Source organism: Gopherus flavomarginatus, chromosome 3 (genome assembly GCF_025201925.1).
Source record: "Gopherus flavomarginatus isolate rGopFla2 chromosome 3, rGopFla2.mat.asm, whole genome shotgun sequence".
NCBI lineage: Eukaryota > Metazoa > Chordata > Testudines > Testudinidae > Gopherus > Gopherus flavomarginatus.
Window position 1 is genome coordinate 10,411,382 of NC_066619.1, and position 19,396 is coordinate 10,430,777.

A 19,396-nucleotide genomic window follows, 5' to 3' on the forward strand; every position below is an offset into this window, starting at 1 on the left:
TCTGTATATAAAGTTGCAACCTCAAGGTATTCTAATGAGATAGAGATATTTAGAGGCCAAAGTGGCTCCATCAGGAGATTTTTAATTCCCTGAAAAATCAAGAGTCATAACCAAAGTGGAAACATGGACAAATTGCTAAGGATGAGGGGGGAAAGAATCACACACATGTAGGGACAAAATCAGGAGGATTAAAGCACAAAATGAGTCATACCTAGGAAGGAACATAAGACAAGAAGAAGAGGTTCTATAGACACAGAAAGATGCAGAGAAGTGTAGATCCATTACTCAATGGGGTAGAAAAAGTTAACAGCAGATGACATCAAGAAGGCTGAATTGTTTAATTCCTGTTTTACCTCAGACTTCACTACAAATGGTTAATTGTGACCTGATACTTAACATCATTAATAACAACAACAACGAGGAAGGAACACAAGCCAGAATAGGGATATAGCAGATTATACAATATTGAGATAAATTAGAAGTATTCAAATCAACAAGGCCTGATGAAGTTTGTCCTCAGGTGCTTAACAAACTAGCTGACTTGAAGCAAACTTGAAATCATTAGCAATCAACTTTGAGAACTCATGGAGGATGAGTGAGGTCCCATTTGACTGGAGAAGGGCAAACATAGTACGTATCTTTAAAAGGGGTAAGAAGGAAAACCTGGGGAATTATAAAGCAGTCAACTTAACTTGGATATCTGGAAAGATACTGGAACAAAGTATTGAACAATTAATCTGTAAGCACCTAGAGAATAAAGTAATAAGTAATGGCCAACATGGATTTGTCAAGAACAAATCATGCCAGGCCAGCCTAAGAGTATGCATGTAATGGGGTGCCCTCACCTCTTGCGAGTGCCCCTTTGGCTGACTGTGTTTGCAGTGGGCCTCTCTGCATTGTGGTGGGTCTTTAGCAATTCAGACATCCAGCTGACTCACACACAGTCTGTATGTGAAATAAAAGCACCTTATTCTAGTTGAGTCCCAGCAGCCAGCCCAGAGTTCCTTCTTCCTCTTGCCAGACTCTGCCAGCACTGCTCTGTCAGAAGTCTTGTTACTCCCAAAGACAGCCAGACATACCATCCATACTCTTCCAGCTCCAGCAAGAAAAGGAACTCACTCTGGATCTGCAGTTTTTTTTATAGTACTTTCCTAGGCCTTGACTGGCTGATCCCTTCAGCCACTTTTGATTGGCTGCATCCCATACACTCTTTCCTTGCAGATAGGAGAACATTCTTCACTGACCTTTAGGGAGCCAGGATATGGCAGGAGGTTCTCAGGGCCTACCTAGCTGGCCACCTGAACGCCTTCCAGTCCTGCTGGGGGTGGGTGAAACCTCATCAGTAGAGGAAGTGTGTCCCTTCGTTCATTCGAAGGCACCAGGGGGCCATGAGGAGCAGGCAGTGGCTTGTTGGTCTAGGAACATGATTCTTGCTTTGGGAGCAAGAGAACCCGGGTTCAATTCCCGGACAAGCCCTGGTGTGAGGTCTCGTTGCTGGCGAGACCTACCCACTTCCTTCTTGTTTTCTCCAACAGCCTGTCGAGCCACAGCTGCCTTAGCGTCTCAATAAAGTGCCGGGTTGCCCCGGTGGCCGACAGAGCCTGGGGGCTAAGGGCTGCAGAGGGCAAGCTGGAGTGGCCGCTTCCCCCTGTGGTGGAAGGAGAATCTTGAGCACGTGGCGCAAGGGCCACTCAGGTGGGCGGGCAGGCTGGCCGGTGGTCTTGGCCGCTGCCGGGAGAACCGGCTCGAGGCGGCCGCACAGGGAGTCGGCGGCATCCTCCACCCATTAGAGCCAATGGGTTGACCTGGTGGCCCAAATGCTTTCCTCACGCCATGTCCCCGCAAATCACGCCCAACGGGGGTTCCTACTCCCCGGACCAAGCCACGCAGGGAGGCTTAACAATCCGGATGGAGCACAGGCTGGGGAGCTTTTCCACTGGGCACCCCAAGGAAGGGGAGAGGCTTAAGTGGGGGCCTACGCAGATGGAGGAGCTCCACAGCTCCCCTGCAGGCCAGACGCCCACTCGGCAGACCCAGCTCCCGCCCCCAAGACAAGAACCGCCCGCCCGCCTCAGACACAAAAGCGCATGCAGACCTGACGCTGCCCGCACCCTATCCGCCCAACTCGCAGGGCTAGCCCCCCAAGTGGAGAATGGACCATCCAGTTCAGACGCAAAGGAGGACTCTTGCAACTTTCTGACTCTTTTCTTCTACCCACTCTTCTCCTCATTGGCGTGGCCTCAAGGGATCCCTCCCCGGGAGCCCAAGACGCGGGCGCTGCATTCTACCTACCGCTGCCCGACGCCACACGCACCGACACCCTTGCCTGGGCTATCGTGGCACTGGAGGAGTACCGTTTAGAAGTGGTGAACAGTTACAGGAAGGTTGGTTTGGGGCCTAACCTGCTGAGGCCAGACCCCAACCAAGGTGGCTTGTTGGTCTAGGCATATGATTCTCGCTTCGGGTGCGAGAGGTCCTGGGTTCAAATCCCGGACAAGCCCGCCCTCCATCTCTCAGGGTGTGTTTCCTGACTTACTTTCGCCTTGCCGGGCTCCCTTTTGGAAACGCTGCTTTCCTTAGACTTACGAAAGGATTAGCTGGACTGGGGCCTGAGTCTGCTCTTGGGCGCCAGAGAGCCCGGCTCCAAATTTCATCCAAGCCCTGGCCAAGCCTGTCTTTGCAGCGGAGCAGGGAGGGCTTTTTCGTCCTCTTCCTCTCCAACATCCCGGAGAGGGAGGGCTGCCTTAGGGTCTGCATTTGGTTCCTTGGTCCAGGGGAACGGTTCTCACTGACGGCGGCAGAGAGCGAGGAGGAGACCTTGGAAAGGTGAAGGTGAAGTCAGGCAGAGTCCTTTTTTTCACTTGAGGGCTAACTCTGCCAGTTCTTGGGGGGCTTGGGTTGCTTTCCATTGGTGTGGTTGCGAAAAAGCTGGGCAATGATGATCGCTACGGCTTCAAAGAAACGGTTTGTGGACTTTGGCGAGTCCAAGTGTGGCTTCGGGTGCGAGAGGCCCCAGGGTCAGCTCCCGGACCAGCCCTCGCCAAAAGGTCTGTTGGCCACTGTCACTTTCTTTTCTTCCCCAACTTTGGCCTGGGTTTTTCTCCCCAATCCTGTGGCATGAGAGTGGCATTAGGGTGTAAATTTGGTTTGCTGCTCCAGGGGTGTGACAGAGCCAGCGTGGAGATGAGCTTGGAAAGCTGAAGAGGGGCGCGGTCCTTTTCAACTTGATGCCTACAGCGGCCTGTTGTTTCTCCCAAACTTCGGGGGCGTGCCGAGCCCCTCCTTGGCCAGAGGGGCTTGTTGGCCTAGAGGTAGGATTCTCGCTTAGGGGGCCAGCAATGCCACACGAGCCCTCGCCATGGTTTCTTTGCTGCTCTACGGGGAACTCGGGGGCTCCTCTTTCCCTGGGGGTGCTTTTCCTGCTCTTCTTTCCATTTGCTTAGTCTGACGGCACGGGTCCGCGCACCGCTCCTCCTTGTGGCTCCTCTGGGGAACAGGCCGACTCAGGCTGACGCCCCAACCGGCGGGAACACCCTGTCAGTTACTCCGCTAGAGCCCCTCTCTCGCTCGCTCTCAGGAGCTGCCGCTCTCCTCTTTGGCACTCAGCCCTCCGGCTAGGTCACGCGGCGTTTCCCCCCTTCCAGCGTACAGGGCTTCCATTCTCTCTCACTACCACGGTGAGCCCGCTACCGTCGTGCCCCTCAGTGCCCTGTGCCTGGTCTAGGCCATGCCCTCGGTGGCTGGTAGGGGAACTCGGACGGGCCCTCTTCTGCGGGATCCAGTCCAGGGACCCTTCGCCTAGCAGTTTCTCCTCCTTGCCTGGACTGCTTCCGAAAAGCCCTGGCTTCCCTCCTGGCTCTGGATGGACCAGCTCCAAATCCTCCCAGGGAGTGAGTGCCCTGTCCCAGCAGCAGCCTCTCTCTCTTGCCAGCTTCCTGGCTTTGCAGGCCCTGCCTCTTCCGACCCAGCTGAGTCCGCTTGCGCTCCATCTCTGCCCCCTGGCTCTTCCTCCAGGTGCAGCCCGTGGCCTTGATAGGCCTAGCTGGCCACCTGAACGCCTTCCAGTCCTGTTGGGGGTGGGTGAACCCTCATCAGCAGAGGGAGTGTGTCCTTTCGATCATTCGCAGGCGCCTGGGGGCCACAAGCAGCAGACAGTGGCTTGTTGGTCTAGGAGCATGATTCTTGCTTTGGGAGCAAGAGGTCCCGGGTTCAATTCCCGGACAAGCCCTGGTGTGAGGTCTCGTTGCTGGCGAGATATGCCCCCTTCCTTCTTTGTTTTCTCAAACAGCCTGTCGAGCCACAGCTGCCTTAGCGTCTCAACGAAGTGCCGGATTGCCCCGGTGGCGGACAGAGCCTGGGGGCTAAGGGCTGCAGAGGGCGAGCCGGAGTGGCCGCTTCCCCCTCTGGTGGAAGGAGAATCTTGAGCACGAGGCGCAAGGGCCACTCAAGTGGGCCGGCGGCCTCGGCCGCTGCAGGGAGAACCGGCTCGAGGCGGCCGCACAGGGAGTTGGCGGCATCCTCCACCCTTTGGAGCCAATGGGTTGACCTGGTGGCCCAAATGCTTTCCTGACGCCATGTCCCCGCAAATGAAGCCCAACGGGGGTTCCTACTCCCCGGACCAAGCCACGCAGGGAGGCTTAACAGTCCAGATGGAGCACAGGCTGGGGAGCTTTTCCACTGGGCACCCCAAGGAAGGGGAGAGGCTTAAGTGGGGGCCTACGCAGATGGAGGAGCTCCACAGCTCCCCGCAGGCCAGACGCCCACTCGGCAGACCCACACGCTCCCGCCCCCAAGACAAGAACCGCCCGCCCACCCCAGACACAAAAGCACATGCAGACCTGACGCTGCCCGCACCCTATCCGCCCAACTCGCAGGGCTAGCCCCCCAAGTGGAGAATGGACCATCCAGTTCAGACGCAAAGAAGGACTCTTGCAACTTTCTGACTCTTTTCTTCTACCCACTCTTCTCCTCATTGGCGTGGCCTCAAGGGATCCCTCCCCGGGAGCCCAAGACGCGGGCGCTGCATTCTACCTACCGCTGCCCGACGCCACACGCACCGACACCCTTGCCTGGGCTATCGTGGCACTGGAGGAGTACCGTTTAGAAGTGGTGAACAGTTACAGGAAGGTTGGTTTGGGGCCTAACCTGCTGAGGCCAGACCCCAACCAAGGTGGCTTGTTGGTCTAGGCGTATGATTCTCGCTTCGGGTGCGAGAGGTCCTGGGTTCAAATCCCAGACAAGCCCGCCCTCCATCTCTCAGGGTGTGTTTCCTGACTTACTTTCGCCTTGCCGGGCTCCCTTTTGGAAACGCTGCTTTCCTTAGACTTACGAAAGGATTAGCTGGACTGGGGCCTGAGTCTGCTCTTGGGCGCCAGAGAGCCCGGCTCCAAATTTCATCCAAGCCCTGGCCAAGCCTGTCTTTGCAGCGGAGCAGGGAGGGCTTTTTCGTCCTCTTCCTCTCCAACATCCCGGAGAGGGAGGGCTGCCTTAGGGTCTGCATTTGGTTCCTTGGTCCAGGGGAACGGTTCTCACTGACGGCGGCAGAGAGCGAGGAGGAGACCTTGGAAAGGTGAAGGTGAAGTCAGGCAGAGTCCTTTTTTTCATTCCAGGGCTAACTCTGCCAGTTCTTGGGGGGCTTGGGTTGCTTTCCATTGGTGTGGTTGCGAAAAAGCTGGGCAATGATGATCGCTACGGCTTCAAAGAAACGGTTTGTGGACTTTGGCGAGTCCAAGTGTGGCTTCGGGTGCGAGAGGCCCCAGGGTCAGCTCCCGGACCAGCCCTCGCCAAAGGGTCTGTTGGCCACTGTCCCTTTCTTTTCTTCCCCAACTTTGGCCTGGGTTTTTCTCCCCAATCCTGTGGCGTGAGAGTGGCATTAGGGTGTAAATTTGGTTTGCTGCTCCAGGGGTGTGACAGAGCCAGCGTGGAGATGAGCTTGGAAAGCTGAAGAGGGGCGCGGTCCTTTTCAACTTGATGCCTACAGCGGCCTGTTGTTTCTCCCAAATTCGGGGGCGTGCCGAGCCCCTCCTTGGCCAGAGGGGCTTGTTGGCCTAGAGGTAGGATTCTCGCTTAGGGGGCCAGCAATGCCACACGAGCCCTCGCCATGGTTTCTTTGCTGCTCTACGGGGAACTCGGGGGCTCCTCTTTCCCTGGGGGTGCTTTTCCTGCTCTTCTTTCCATTTGCTTAGTCTGACGGCACGGGTCCGCGCACCGCTCCTCCTTGTGGCTCCTCTGGGGAATAGGCCGACTCAGGCTGACGCCCCAACCGGCGGGAACACCCTGTCAGTTACTCCGCTAGAGCCCCTCTCTCGCTCGCTCTCAGGAGCTGCCGCTCTCCTCTTTGGCACTCAGCCCTCCGGCTAGGTCATGCGGCGTTTCCCCCCTTCCAGCGTACAGGGCTTCCATTCTCTCTCACTACCACGGTGAGCCCGCTACCGTCGTGCCCCTCAGTGCCCTGTGCCTGGTCTAGGCCATGCCCTCGGTGGCTGGTAGGGGAACTCGGACGGGCCCTCTTCTGCGGGATCCAGTCCAGGGACCCTTCGCCTAGCAGTTTCTCCTCCTTGCCTGGACTGCTTCCGAAAAGCCCTGGCTTCCCTCCTGGCTCTGGATGGACCAGCTCCAAATCCTCCCAGGGAGTGAGTGCCCTGTCCCAGCAGCAGCCTCTCTCTCTTGCCAGCTTCCTGGCTTTGCAGGCCCTGCCTCTTCCGACCCAGCTGAGTCCGCTTGCGCTCCATCTCTGCCCCCTGGCTCTTCCTCCAGGTGCAGCCCGTGGCCTTGATAGGCCTAGCTGGCCACCTGAACGCCTTCCAGTCCTGTTGGGGGTGGGTGAACCCTCATCAGCAGAGGGAGTGTGTCCTTTCGATCATTCGCAGGCGCCTGGGGGCCACAAGCAGCAGACAGTGGCTTGTTGGTCTAGGAGCATGATTCTTGCTTTGGGAGCAAGAGGTCCCGGGTTCAATTCCCGGACAAGCCCTGGTGTGAGGTCTCGTTGCTGGCGAGATATGCCCCCTTCCTTCTTTGTTTTCTCAAACAGCCTGTCGAGCCACAGCTGCCTTAGCGTCTCAACGAAGTGCCGGGTTGCCCCGGTGGCAGACAGAGCCTGGGGGCTAAGGGCTGCAGAGGGCGAGCCGGGGTGGCCGCTTCCCCCTCTGGTGGAAGGAGAATCTTGAGCACGTGGCGCAAGGGCCACTCAAGTGGGCCGGCGGCCTCGGCCGCTGCAGGGAGAACCGGCTCGAGGCGGCCGCACAGGGAGTCGGCGGCATCCTCCACCCTTTGGAGCCAATGGGTTGACCTGGTGGCCCAAATGCTTTCCTGACGCCATGTCCCCGCAAATGAAGCCCAACGGGGGTTCCTACTCCCCGGACCAAGCCACGCAGGGAGGCTTAACAGTCCAGATGGAGCACAAGCTGGGGAGCTTTTCCACTGGGCACCCCAAGGAAGGGGAGAGGCTTAAGTGGGGGCCTACGCAGATGGAGGAGCTCCACAGCTCCCCTCAGGTCAGACGCCCACTCGGCAGACCCACACGCTCCCGCCCCCAAGACAAGAACCGCCCGCCCGCCTCAGACACAAAAGCGCATGCAGACCTGACGCTGTCCGCACACTATCCGCCCAACTCGCAGGGCTAGCCCCCCAAGTGGAGAATGGACCATCCAGTTCAGACGCAAAGAAGGACTCTTGCAACTTTCTGACTCTTTTCTTCTACCCACTCTTCTCCTCATTGGCGTGGCCTCAAGGGATCCCTCCCCGGGAGCCCAAGACGCGGGCGCTGCATTCTACCTACCGCTGCCCGACGCCACACGCACCGACACCCTTGCCTGGGCTATCGTGGCACTGGAGGAGTACCGTTTAGAAGTGAACAGTTACAGGAAGGTTGGTTTGGGGCCTAACCTGCTGAGGCCAGACCCCAACCAAGGTGGCTTGTTGGTCTAGGCGTATGATTCTCGCTTCGGGTGCGAGAGGTCCCGGGTTCAAATCCCGGACAAGCCTGCCCTCCATCTCTCAGGGTGTGTTTCCTGACTTACTTTCGCCTTGCCGGGCTCCCTTTTGGAAACGCTGCTTTCCTTAGACTTACGAAAGGATTAGCTGGACTGGGGCCTGAGTCTGCTCTTGGGCGCCAGAGAGCCCGGCTCCAAATTTCATCCAAGCCCTGGCCAAGCCTGTCTTTGCAGCGGAGCAGGGAGGGCTTTTTCGTCCTCTTCCTCTCCAACATCCCGGAGAGGGAGGGCTGCCTTAGGGTCTGCATTTGGTTCCTTGGTCCAGGGGAACGGTTCTCACTGACGGCGGCAGAGAGCGAGGAGGAGACCTTGGAAAGGTGAAGGTGAAGTCAGGCAGAGTCCTTTTTTTCATTCCAGGGCTAACTCTGCCAGTTCTTGGGGGGCTTGGGTTGCTTTCCATTGGTGTGGTTGCGAAAAAGCTGGGCAATGATGATCGCTACGGCTTCAAAGAAACGGTTTGTGGACTTTGGCGAGTCCAAGTGTGGCTTCGGGTGCGAGAGGCCCCAGGGTCAGCTCCCGGACCAGCCCTCGCCAAAAGGTCTGTTGGCCACTGTCACTTTCTTTTCTTCCCCAACTTTGGCCTGGGTTTTTCTCCCCAATCCTGTGGCGTGAGAGTGGCATTAGGGTGTAAATTTGGTTTGCTGCTCCAGGGGTGTGACAGAGCCAGCGTGGAGATGAGCTTGGAAAGCTGAAGAGGGGCGCGGTCCTTTTCAACTTGATGCCTACAGCGGCCTGTTGTTTCTCCCAAATTCGGGGGCGTGCCGAGCCCCTCCTTGGCCAGAGGGGCTTGTTGGCCTAGAGGTAGGATTCTCGCTTAGGGGGCCAGCAATGCCACACGAGCCCTCGCCATGGTTTCTTTGCTGCTCTACGGGGAACTCGGGGGCTCCTCTTTCCCTGGGGGTGCTTTTCCTGCTCTTCTTTCCATTTGCTTAGTCTGACGGCACGGGTCCGCGCACCGCTCCTCCTTGTGGCTCCTCTGGGGAACAGGCCAACTCAGGCTGACGCCCCAACCGGCGGGAACACCCTGTCAGTTACTCCGCTAGAGCCCCTCTCTCGCTCGCTCTCAGGAGCTGCCGCTCTCCTCTTTGGCACTCAGCCCACCGGCTAGGTCACGCGGCGTTTCCCCCCTTCCAGCGTACAGGGCTTCCATTCTCTCTCACTACCACGGTGAGCCCGCTACCGTCGTGCCCCTCAGTGCCCTGTGCCTGGTCTAGGCCATGCCCTCGGTGGCTGGTAGGGGAACTCGGACGGGCCCTCTTCTGCGGGATCCAGTCCAGGGACCCTTCGCCTAGCAGTTTCTCCTCCTTGCCTGGACTGCTTCCGAAAAGCCCTGGCTTCCCTCCTGGCTCTGGATGGACCAGCTCCAAATCCTCCCAGGGAGTGAGTGCCCTGTCCCAGCAGCAGCCTCTCTCTCTTGCCAGCTTCCTGGCTTTGGAGGCCCTGCCTCTTCCGGCCCAGCTGAGTCCGCTTGCTCTCCATCTCTGCCCCCTGGCTCTTCCTCCAGGTGCAGCCCGTGGCCTTGATAGGCCTAGCTGGCCACCTGAACGCCTTCCAGTCCTGTTGGGGGTGGGTGAACCCTCATCAGCAGAGGGAGTGTGTCCTTTCGATCATTCACAGGCGCCAGGGGGCCACAAGCAGCAGACAGTGGCTTATTGGTCTAGGAGCATGATTCTTGCTTTGGGAGCAAGAGGTCCCGGGTTCAATTCCTGGACAAGCCCTGGTGTGAGGTCTCGTTGCTGGCGAGATATGCCCCCTTCCTTCTTTGTTTTCTCGAACAGCCTGTCGAGCCACAGCTGCCTTAGCGTCTCAACGTAGTGCCGGGTTGCCCCGGTGGCCGACAGAGCCTGGGGGCTAAGGGCTGCAGAGGGCGAGCCGGAGTGGCCGCTTCCCCCTCTGGTGGAAGGAGAATCTTGAGCACGTGGCGCAAGGGCCACTCAAGTGGGCCGGCGGCCTCGGCCGCTGCAGGGAGAACCGGCTCGAGGCGGCCGCACAGGGAGTCGGCGGCATCCTCCACCCATTGGAGCCAAAGGGGTTAACCTGGTGGCCCAAATGCTTTCCTGAAGCCATGTCCCCGCAAATGAAGCCCAACGGGGGTTCCTACTCCCCGGACCAAGCCACGCAGGGAGGCTTAACAGTCCAGATGGAGCACAAGCTGGGGAGCTTTTCCACTGGGCACCCCAAGGAAGGGGAGAGGCTTAAGTGGGGGCCTACGCAGATGGAGGAGCTCCACAGCTCCCCTCAGGTCAGACGCCCACTCGGCAGACCCACACGCTCCCGCCCCCAAGACAAGAACCGCCCGCCCGCCTCAGACACAAAAGCGCATGCAGACCTGACGCTGCCCGCACCCTATCCGCCCAACTCGCAGGGCTAGCCCCCCAAGTGGAGAATGGACCATCCAGTTCAGACGCAAAGGAGGACTCTTGCAACTTTCTGACTCTTTTCTTCTACCCACTCTTCTCCTCATTGGCGTGGCCTCAAGGGATCCCTCCCCGGGAGCCCAAGACGCGGGCGCTGCATTCTACCTACCGCTGCCCGACGCCAGATGCACAGACACCCTTGCCTGGGCAATCGTGGCACTGGAGGAGTACCGTTTAGAAGTGGTGAACAGTTACAGGAAGGTTGGTTTGGGGCCTAACCTGCTGAGGCCAGACCCTAACCAAGGTGGTTTGTTGGTCTAGGCGTATGATTCTCGCTTCGGGTGCGAGAGATCCCGGGTTCAAATCCCGGACAAGCCCGCCCTCCATTTCTCAGGGTGTGTTTCCTGACTTACTTTCCCCTTGCCGGGTTCCCTTTTGGAAACGCTGCTTTCCTTAGACTTACGAAAGGATTAGCTGGACTGGGGCCTGAGTCTGCTCTTGGGCGCCAGAGAGCCCGGCTCCAAATTTCATCCAAGCCCTGGCCAAGCCTGTCTTTGCAGCGGAGCAGGGAGGGCTTTTTTGTCCTCTTCCTCTCCAACATCCCGGACAGGGAGGGCTGCCTTAGGGTCTGCATTTGGTTCCTTGGTCCAGGGGAACGGTTCTCACTGACGGCGGCAGAGAGCGAGGAGGAGACCTTGGAAAGGTGAAGGTGAAGTCAGGCAGAGTCCTTTTTTTCATTTGAGGGCTAACTCTGCCAGTTCTTGGGGGGCTTGGGTTGCTTTCCATTGGTGTGGTTGCGAAAAAGCTGGGCAATGATGATCGCTACGGCTTCAAAGAAACGGTTTGTGGACTTTGGCGAGTCCAAGTGTGGCTTCGGGTGCGAGAGGCCCCAGGGTCAGCTCCCGGACCAGCCCTCGCCAAAGGATCTGTTGGCCACTGTCCCTTTCTTTTCTTCCCCAACTTTGGCCTGGGTTTTTCTCCCCAATCCTGTGGCGTGAGAGTGGCATTAGGGTGTAAATTTGGTTTGCTGCTCCAGGGGTGTGACAGAGCCAGCGTGGAGATGAGCTTGGAAAGCTGAAGAGGGGCGCGGTCCTTTTCAACTTGATGCCTACAGCGGCCTGTTGTTTCTCCCAAACTTCGGGGGCGTGCCGAGCCCCTCCTTGGCCAGAGGGGCTTGTTGGCCTAGAGGTAGGATTCTCGCTTAGGGGGCCAGCAATGCCACACGAGCCCTCGCCATGGTTTCTTTGCTGCTCTACGGGGAACTCGGGGGCTCCTCTTTCCCTGGGGGTGCTTTTCCTGCTCTTCTTTCCATTTGCTTAGTCTGACGGCACGGGTCCGCGCACCGCTCCTCCTTGTGGCTCCTCTGGGGAATAGGCCGACTCAGGCTGACGCCCCAACCGGCGGGAACACCCTGTCAGTTACTCCGCTAGAGCCCCTCTCTCGCTCGCTCTCAGGAGCTGCCGCTCTCCTCTTTGGCACTCAGCCCTCCGGCTAGGGCACGCGGCGTTTCCCCCCTTCCAGCGTACAGGGCTTCCATTCTCTCTCACTACCACGGTGAGCCCGCTACCGTCGTGCCCCTCAGTGCCCTGTGCCTGGTCTAGGCCATGCCCTCGGTGGCTGGTAGGGGAACTCGGACGGGCCCTCTTCTGCGGGATCCAGTCCAGGGACCCTACGCCTAGCAGTTTCTCCTCCTTGCCTGGACTGCTTCCGAAAAGCCCTGGCTTCCCTCCTGGCTCTGGGTGGACCAGCTCCAAATCCTCCCAGGGAGTGAGTGCCCTGTCCCAGCAGCAGCCTCTCTCTCTTGCCAGCTTCCTGGCTTTGGAGGCCCTGCCTCTTCCGGCCCAGCTGAGTCCGCTTGCGCTCCATCTCTGCCCCCTGGCTCTTCCTCCAGGTGCAGCCCGTGGCCTTGATAGGCCTAGCTGGCCACCTGAACGCCTTCCAGTCCTGTTGGGGGTGGGTGAAACCTCATCAGCAGAGGGAGTGTGTCCTTTCGATCATTCACAGGCGCCAGGGGGCCATAAGCAGCAGACAGTGGCTTGTTGGTCTAGGAGCATGATTCTTGCTTTGGGAGCAAGAGGTCCCGGGTTCAATTCCCGGACAAACCCTGGCGTGAGGTCTCGTTGCTGGCGAGATATGCCCCCTTCCTTCTTTGTTTTCTCGAACAGCCTGTCGAGCCACAGCTGCCTTAGCGTCTCAACGAAGTGCCGGGTTGCCCCGGTGGCCGACAGAGCCTGGGGGCTAAGGGCTGCAGAGGGTGAGCCGGAGTGGCCGCTTCCCCCTCTGGTGGAAGGAGAATCTTGAGCACGTGGCGCAAGGGCCACTCAAGTGGGCCGGCGGCCTCGGCCGCTGCAGGGAGAACCGGCTCGAGGCGGCCGCACAGGGAGTCGGCGGCATCCTCCACCCATTGGAGCCAATGGGTTGACCTGGTGGCCCAAATGCTTTCCTGACGCCATGTCCCCGCAAATGAAGCCCAACGGGGGCTCCTACTCCCCGGACCAAGCCACGCAGGGAGGCTTAACAGTCCAGATGGAGCACAGGCTGGGGAGCTTTTCCACTGGGCACCCCAAGGAAGGGGAGAGGCTTAAGTGGGGGCCTACGCAGATGGAGGAGCTCCACAGCTCCCCGCAGGCCAGACGCCCACTCGGCAGACCCACACGCTCCCGCCCCCAAGACAAGAACCGCCCGCCCGCCTCAGACACAAAAGCGCATGCAGACCTGACGCTGCCCGCACCCTATCCGCCCAACTCGCAGGGCTAGCCCCCCAAGTGGAGAATGGACCATCCAGTTCAGACGCAAAGGAGGACTCTTGCAACTTTCTGACTCTTTTCTTCTACCCACTCTTCTCCTCATTGGCGTGGCCTCAAGGGATCCCTCCCCGGGAGCCCAAGACGCGGGCGCTGCATTCTACCTACCGCTGCCCGACGCCACACGCACAGACACCCTTGCCTGGGCTATCGTGGCACTGGAGGAATACCGTTTAGAAGTGGTGAACAGTTACAGGAAGGTTGGTTTGGGGCCTAGCCTGCTGAGGCCAGACCCCAACCAAGGTGGCTTGTTGGTCTAGGCGTATGATTCTCGCTTCGGGTGCGAGAGATCCTGGGTTCAAATCCCAGACAAGCCTGCCCTCCATTTCTCAGGGTATGTTTCCTGACTTACTTTCACCTTGCCGGGCTCCCTTTTGGAAACGCTGCTTTCCTTAGACTTACGAAAGGATTAGCTGGACTGGGGCCTGAGTCTGCTCTTGGGCGCCAGAGAGCCCAGCTCCAAATTTCATCCAAGCCCTGGCCAAGCCTGTCTTTGCAGCGGAGCAGGGAGGGCTTTTTCATCCTCTTCCTCTCCAACATCCCGGAGAGGGAGGGCTGCCTTAGGGTCTGCATTTGGTTCCTTGGTCCAGGGGAACGGTTCTCACTGACGGCGGCAGAGAGCGAGGAGGAGACCTTGGAAAGGTGAAGGTGAAGTCAGGCAGAGTCCTTTTTTTCATTCCAGGGCTAACTCTGCCAGTTCTTGGGGGGCTTGGGTTGGTTTCCTTTGGTTTGGTTGCGAAAAAGCTGGGCAATGATGATCGCTACGGCTTCAAAGAAACGGTTTGTGGACTTTGGCGAGTCCAAGTGTGGCTTCGGGTGCGAGAGGCCCCAGGGTCAGCTCCCGGACCAGCCCTCGCCAAAGGGTCTGTTGGCCACTGTCCCTTTCTTTTCTTCCCCAACTTTGGCCTGGGTTTTTCTCCTCAATCCTGTGGCGTGAGAGTGGCATTAGGGTGTAAATTTGGTTTGCTGCTCCAGGGGTGTGACAGAGCCAGCGTGGAGATGAGCTTGGAAAGCTGAAGAGGGGCGCGGTCCTTTTCAACTTGATGCCTACAGCGGCCTGTTGTTTCTCCCAAACTTCGGGGGCGTGCCGAGCCCCTCCTTGGCCAGAGGGGCTTGTTGGCCTAGAGGTAGGATTCTCGCTTAGGGGGCCAGCAATGCCACACGAGCCCTCGCCATGGTTTCTTTGCTGCTCTACGGGGAACTCGGGGGCTCCTCTTTCCCTGGGGGTGCTTTTCCTGCTCTTCTTTCCATTTGCTTAGTCTGACGGCACGGGTCCGCGCACCGCTCCTCCTTGTGGCTCCTCTGGGGAATAGGCCGACTCAGGCTGACGCCCCAACCGGCGGGAACACCCTGTTGTAATAACCTTAGTCCCAGATTTGGACCTTAGCGTCCAAAATATGGGGGTTAGCATGAAAACCTCCAAGCTTAGTTACTAGCTTGGACCTGGTACCTGCTGCCACCACCCAAAAAATTAGAGTGTTTTGGGGCACTCTGGTCCCCCTGAAAAACCTTTCCTGGGGACCCCAAGACCCAAATCCCTTGAGTCTCACAACAAAGGGAAATAATCCTTTTTCCCTTCCCCCCTCCAGGTGCTCCTGGAGAGATACACAGACCCAAGTTCTGTGAATCCCAACAGAGTGAATCTCCCTCTCTGTTCCCAATCCTGGAAACAAAAAGTACTTTCCTATTCCCCCAGAGGGAATGCAAGGTCAGGCTAGCAATCCAACACACAAATCTCCCCTTGATTTCTTCCTCCCACCAATTCCCTGGTGAGTACAGACTCAATTTCCCTGAAGTAAAGAAAAACTCCAACAGGTCTTAAAAGAAAGCTTTATATAAAAAAGAAAGAAAAATAAGTACAAATGTTCTCTCTGTATTAAGATGATACAACACAGGGCCAATTGCTTAAAAGAATATTGAATAAACAGCCTTATTCCAAAAGAATACAAATGAAAGCACTCCAGCACTTATATTCATGCAAATACCAAAGAAAAGAAACCATAGAACTTACTATCTGATCTCTTTGTCCTTACACTTAGAAACAGAAGACTAGAAAGTAGAACTACTTCTCCAAAGCTCAGAGCAAGCAGGCAGGCAGACAAAGACTGAAACACTCAATTCCCTCCACCCAAAGTTGAAAAAATCCGGTTTCCTGATTGGTCCTCTGGTCAGGTGCTTCAGGTGAAAGAGACATTAACCCTTAGCTATCTGTTTATGACACGCCCCCCAAATTGCAGACAGTGGGGAAGCTCACTGGCGGCGATTTCCTTTTAGAACTTGAAAATAAACAGATTAATACAACACATACACCTTTACATATACTCCTAAGTATATAACTAACAGACTTTTACATTTTAAGAACACTTTTTAACTACTGAATTCTGGGAAACTCTCACGGGAGAGTGCATCAGCAACTTTATTAGAAGCCCCTGTGATGTGTTGAATTTCAAAATCAAAATCTTGGAGAGCTAAACTCCAACGAAGAAGTTTCTTGTTGTTCCCCTTGGCAGTATGAAGCCACTTTAGTGCAGCATGGTCAGTTTGTAGTTGGAACCGCCGTCCCCAAACATATGGGCGTAGCTTTTCCAGGGCGTACACAATGGCATAGCATTCCTTTTCACTGACTGACCAGTGACTTTCCCTCTCAGACAGTTTCTTGCTGAGAAACACGACAGGATGGAAGTTGTGATCTGTTGCTTCCTGCATGAGCACTGCTCCTATACCACGCTCAGATGCATCCGTGGTTACTAGGAATGGCTTGTCAAAATCCGGGGCCCTGAGCACAGGGTCAGACATGAGCGTTGCCTTAAGTTGGGTAAAGGCCTTTTGACACTCATCAGTCCACTTAACGGCATTTGGCTGGGTCTTTTTGGTCAGGTCGGTCAATGGGGCAGCGATTTGGCTGTAGTGTGGTACAAATCGCCTGTAGTATCCGGCCAAGCCTAAGAAGGATTGGACCTGCTTCTTTGACTTTGGGACAGGCCACTTTTGGATAGCATCCACCTTGGCCTGTAGGGGGTTTATGGTTCCTCGACCCACCTGGTGCCCCAGGTAAGTCACTCTGTTTTGGCCTATTTGACACTTTTTGGCCTTAACAGTTAGTCCGGCCTGCCTGATGCGCTCAAAGACCTTTTCCAGGTGTAGTAGGTGTTCGGGCCAGGAGTCTGAAAAAATGGCCACATCATCGAGGTAGGCAACTGCAAATTCTCCCAGTCCAGCTAGTAGACCATCTACCAGCCTCTGGAAGGTGGCGGGTGCATTTCGAAGGCCGAAAGGAAGGACATTGAATTCATACACCCCCGCATGGGTGACGAATGCTGACCTCTCCTTGGCAGGTTCATCTAGCGGTACTTGCCAGTACCCCTTGGTTAAGTCTATTGTAGAGATGAACTGGGCACGTCCCAACTTCTCCAATAGCTCATCGGTACGTGGCATTGGATAGTTGTCCGGACGAGTTACAGCATTTAGCTTACGGTAGTCCACGCAAAAGCGTATTTCCCCATCTGGTTTGGGTACCAGAACCACTGGAGATGCCCATGCACTGGTAGATGAGCGGATTATACCCATCTGTAGCATGTTCTGGATTTCCCGTTCTATAGCAGCTTGGGCATGAGGAGACACTCGGTAGGGTGGGGTTCTGATTGGGTGAGCATTACCTGTATCAATGGAGTGGTATGCCCGTTCAGTCCGTCCTGGGGTGGCTGAGAACAATGGGGCGAAGCTAGTGCACAGCTCCTTGATTTGCTGCCGCTGCAGACGTTCCAGAGTGGTTGAGAGGTTCACCTCTTCCACGCCACCGTCTTTTTTCCCGTCGTAGTAGACACCGTCAGGCCACTCAGCATCCTCTCCCTGGACTGTAAACTGACAAACCTGTAAGTCTCTGGAATAGAAAGGCTTGAGAGAATTAACATGGTACACTTTAGGCTGTAGTGAGGAATTGGGAAATGCTATGAGGTAGTTTACAGCTCCCAGGCGCTCTTGGACCGTGAAGGGCCCTTCCCATGATGCTTCCATCTTATGGGCCTGTTGCGCCTTCAAGACCATAACCTGGTCTCCTACCTTGAAGGACCGATCTCTGGCATGTCTGTCATACCAGGCCTTTTGCTCTTCTTGAGCATCCTTTAGGTTCTCTTTAGCAAGGGCTAAAGATTGTCGGAGGGTGCTTTGTAGGTTGCTTACAAAGTCCAGAATGTTAGTTCCTGGAGAAGGCGTAAACCCCTCCCATTGCTGCTTCACCAACTGTAATGGCCCCTTAACCTCGTGACCATACACAAGTTCAAATGGTGAAAACCCTAAACTGGGATGTGGTACAGCCCTGTAGGCAAACAGCAACTGCTGCAACACTAGGTCCCAATTATTGGAGAATTCGTTGATGAATTTTCGTATCATGGCCCCCAAAGTTCCATTGAACCTTTCCACCAGGCCATTGGTTTGATGGTGGTACGGGGTGGCAACCAAGTGATTCACCCCATGAGTTTCCCACAGTTTTTCCATGGTCCCTGCCAGGAAATTAGACCCTGAATCTGTAAGGATGTCAGAGGGCCAACCTACCCTGGCAAAGATGTCTGTTAGGGCCAGGCACACAGTGTTAGCCCTGGTGTTGCCTAGAGCGACTGCTTCTGGCCATCGGGTAGCAAAGTCCACTAAAGTCAGTACGTACTGCTTTCCTCTGGGCGTCTTTTTTGGGAAAGGGCCCAGAATATCCACAGCTACTCGCTGAAATGGGACCTCAATTATGGGGAGTGGCTGGAGAGGGGCCTTGACCTGGTCTTGAGGCTTTCCCACTTTTTGGCATACCTCACAAGACCGGACATACTTGGCAACGTCCTTGCCCATCCCCTCCCAGTGGAAAGACTTCCCCAACCGGTCCTTGGTTCTGTTCACCCCAGCATGGCCACTGGGATGATCATGGGCTAAGCTTAAGAGCTTCCCCCGGTACTTAGTTGGAACCACCAACTGTTTTTGCGGCTGCCATTCTTCCCGGTGTCCACCAGAAAGAATTTCCTTGTATAAAAGTCCTTGGTCTATAACAAACCGGGATCGATTAGAAGAGCTGGGAGGCGGTGGGGTGCTCCGTGCCGCCGCCCAAGCTTTCTGAAGGCTGTCATCCGCTTCCTGCTCAGTCTGGAACTGTTCCCTTGAGTCTGGGGTCACCAGTTCTTCCTCAGACTGTGGACTTGGGCTTGGTCCCTCTGGAAGCGATGTATGTGATGGGGTTGTTTCCGTTGCTGGTGAACCGCTCTCCGCTGGTGCACCTGAGGGTATTTCAGGCTCTGGCTGAGCCTTTTGGGTATGGCTGTCTGTTGCTTCTGCCAGTTCTGGCTCGCTGGTGCCCTCTGGCGTTGAGTTTGAAGAGGGGATTGCAATCGCTGGTGCTGGTTGCTGTTCCAGTTCCGGGCCTGGGACTGGAGATGCTGTGGCTGTTTCAGTGGTAGGCATGGAATCCGGGTCCACTACCTCTGTCTGGGTCTCTGGTAACACAGACGGGGCCTCTGTGGACGGCTCAGGAACAGGAATGGGTCTGGAAGCTTGCCTGGTTTGGCTACGTGTAACCATTCCCACTCTCTTGGCCCGCCTCACCTGGTTGGCCAAGTCTTCCCCCAGTAGCATGGGGATAGGATAATTGTCATAGACTGCAAAAGTCCACATTCCTGACCAGCCTTTGTACTGGACAGGCAGTTGAGCTGTAGGCAAGTCTACAGCTTGTGACATGAAGGGGTAAATTGTAACTTTGGCCTTTGGGTTGATGAATTTGGGGTCAACGAAGGATTGGTGGATAGCTGACACTTGTGCCCCCGTGTCTCTCCACGCAGTAACCTTCTTTCCGCCCACTCTCAAATTTTCCCTTCGCTCCAAGGGTATTTGAGAGGCATCCGGGCCTGGGGATCTTTGGTGTGATGGTGGTGTAATGAATTGCACTCGCATGGTGTTCTTGGGACACTTGGCCTTGATATGTCCCAGTTCATTACACTTAAAGCATCTTCCATCTGATGGGTCACTGGGCCGAGGTGAGTTACTGGAGACTGGTGAGGTTGAAGGGTAGGGTATCTGTGGCTTTACTTGGGTGGTATGTGGGGTCTTTGGCTGTCCTCGGTTGTAGGGTTTATGGTCTGTGTGCCCCCTGGGGTAATCGTTCCCCTTGACAGTAGCTTTTTTGCTTTCTGCCAGTTCCATCCATTTGGCTCCAATCTCCCCCGCCTCAGCGATATTCTTGGGGTGTCCATCTTGTATGTACCGTGTGATG

At 56.3% G+C, this 19,396-nt stretch overlaps 5 non-coding genes across 5 annotated transcripts; all 5 read left to right on the top strand.

Annotated features, from left to right (window-relative positions):
• The first annotated feature begins 4,156 nt into the window (after window positions 1-4,156).
• Window positions 4,157-4,228, top strand: TRNAP-UGG (transfer RNA proline (anticodon UGG)). The gene has a single exon. It is a non-coding gene; the product is annotated as a tRNA-Pro (tRNA).
• Window positions 4,229-5,172: 944 nt separating this feature from the next.
• Window positions 5,173-5,244, top strand: TRNAP-CGG (transfer RNA proline (anticodon CGG)). Its single transcript has one exon. It is a non-coding gene; the product is annotated as a tRNA-Pro (tRNA).
• Window positions 5,245-6,898: 1,654 nt separating this feature from the next.
• Window positions 6,899-6,970, top strand: TRNAP-UGG (transfer RNA proline (anticodon UGG)). The gene has a single exon. It is a non-coding gene; the product is annotated as a tRNA-Pro (tRNA).
• A 941-nt stretch (window positions 6,971-7,911) lies between these two features.
• Window positions 7,912-7,983, top strand: TRNAP-CGG (transfer RNA proline (anticodon CGG)). The gene has a single exon. It is a non-coding gene; the product is annotated as a tRNA-Pro (tRNA).
• Window positions 7,984-13,397: 5,414 nt separating this feature from the next.
• TRNAP-CGG (transfer RNA proline (anticodon CGG)) lies at window positions 13,398-13,469 on the top strand. The gene has a single exon. It is a non-coding gene; the product is annotated as a tRNA-Pro (tRNA).
• The last annotated feature ends 5,927 nt before the right edge of the window (window positions 13,470-19,396 follow it).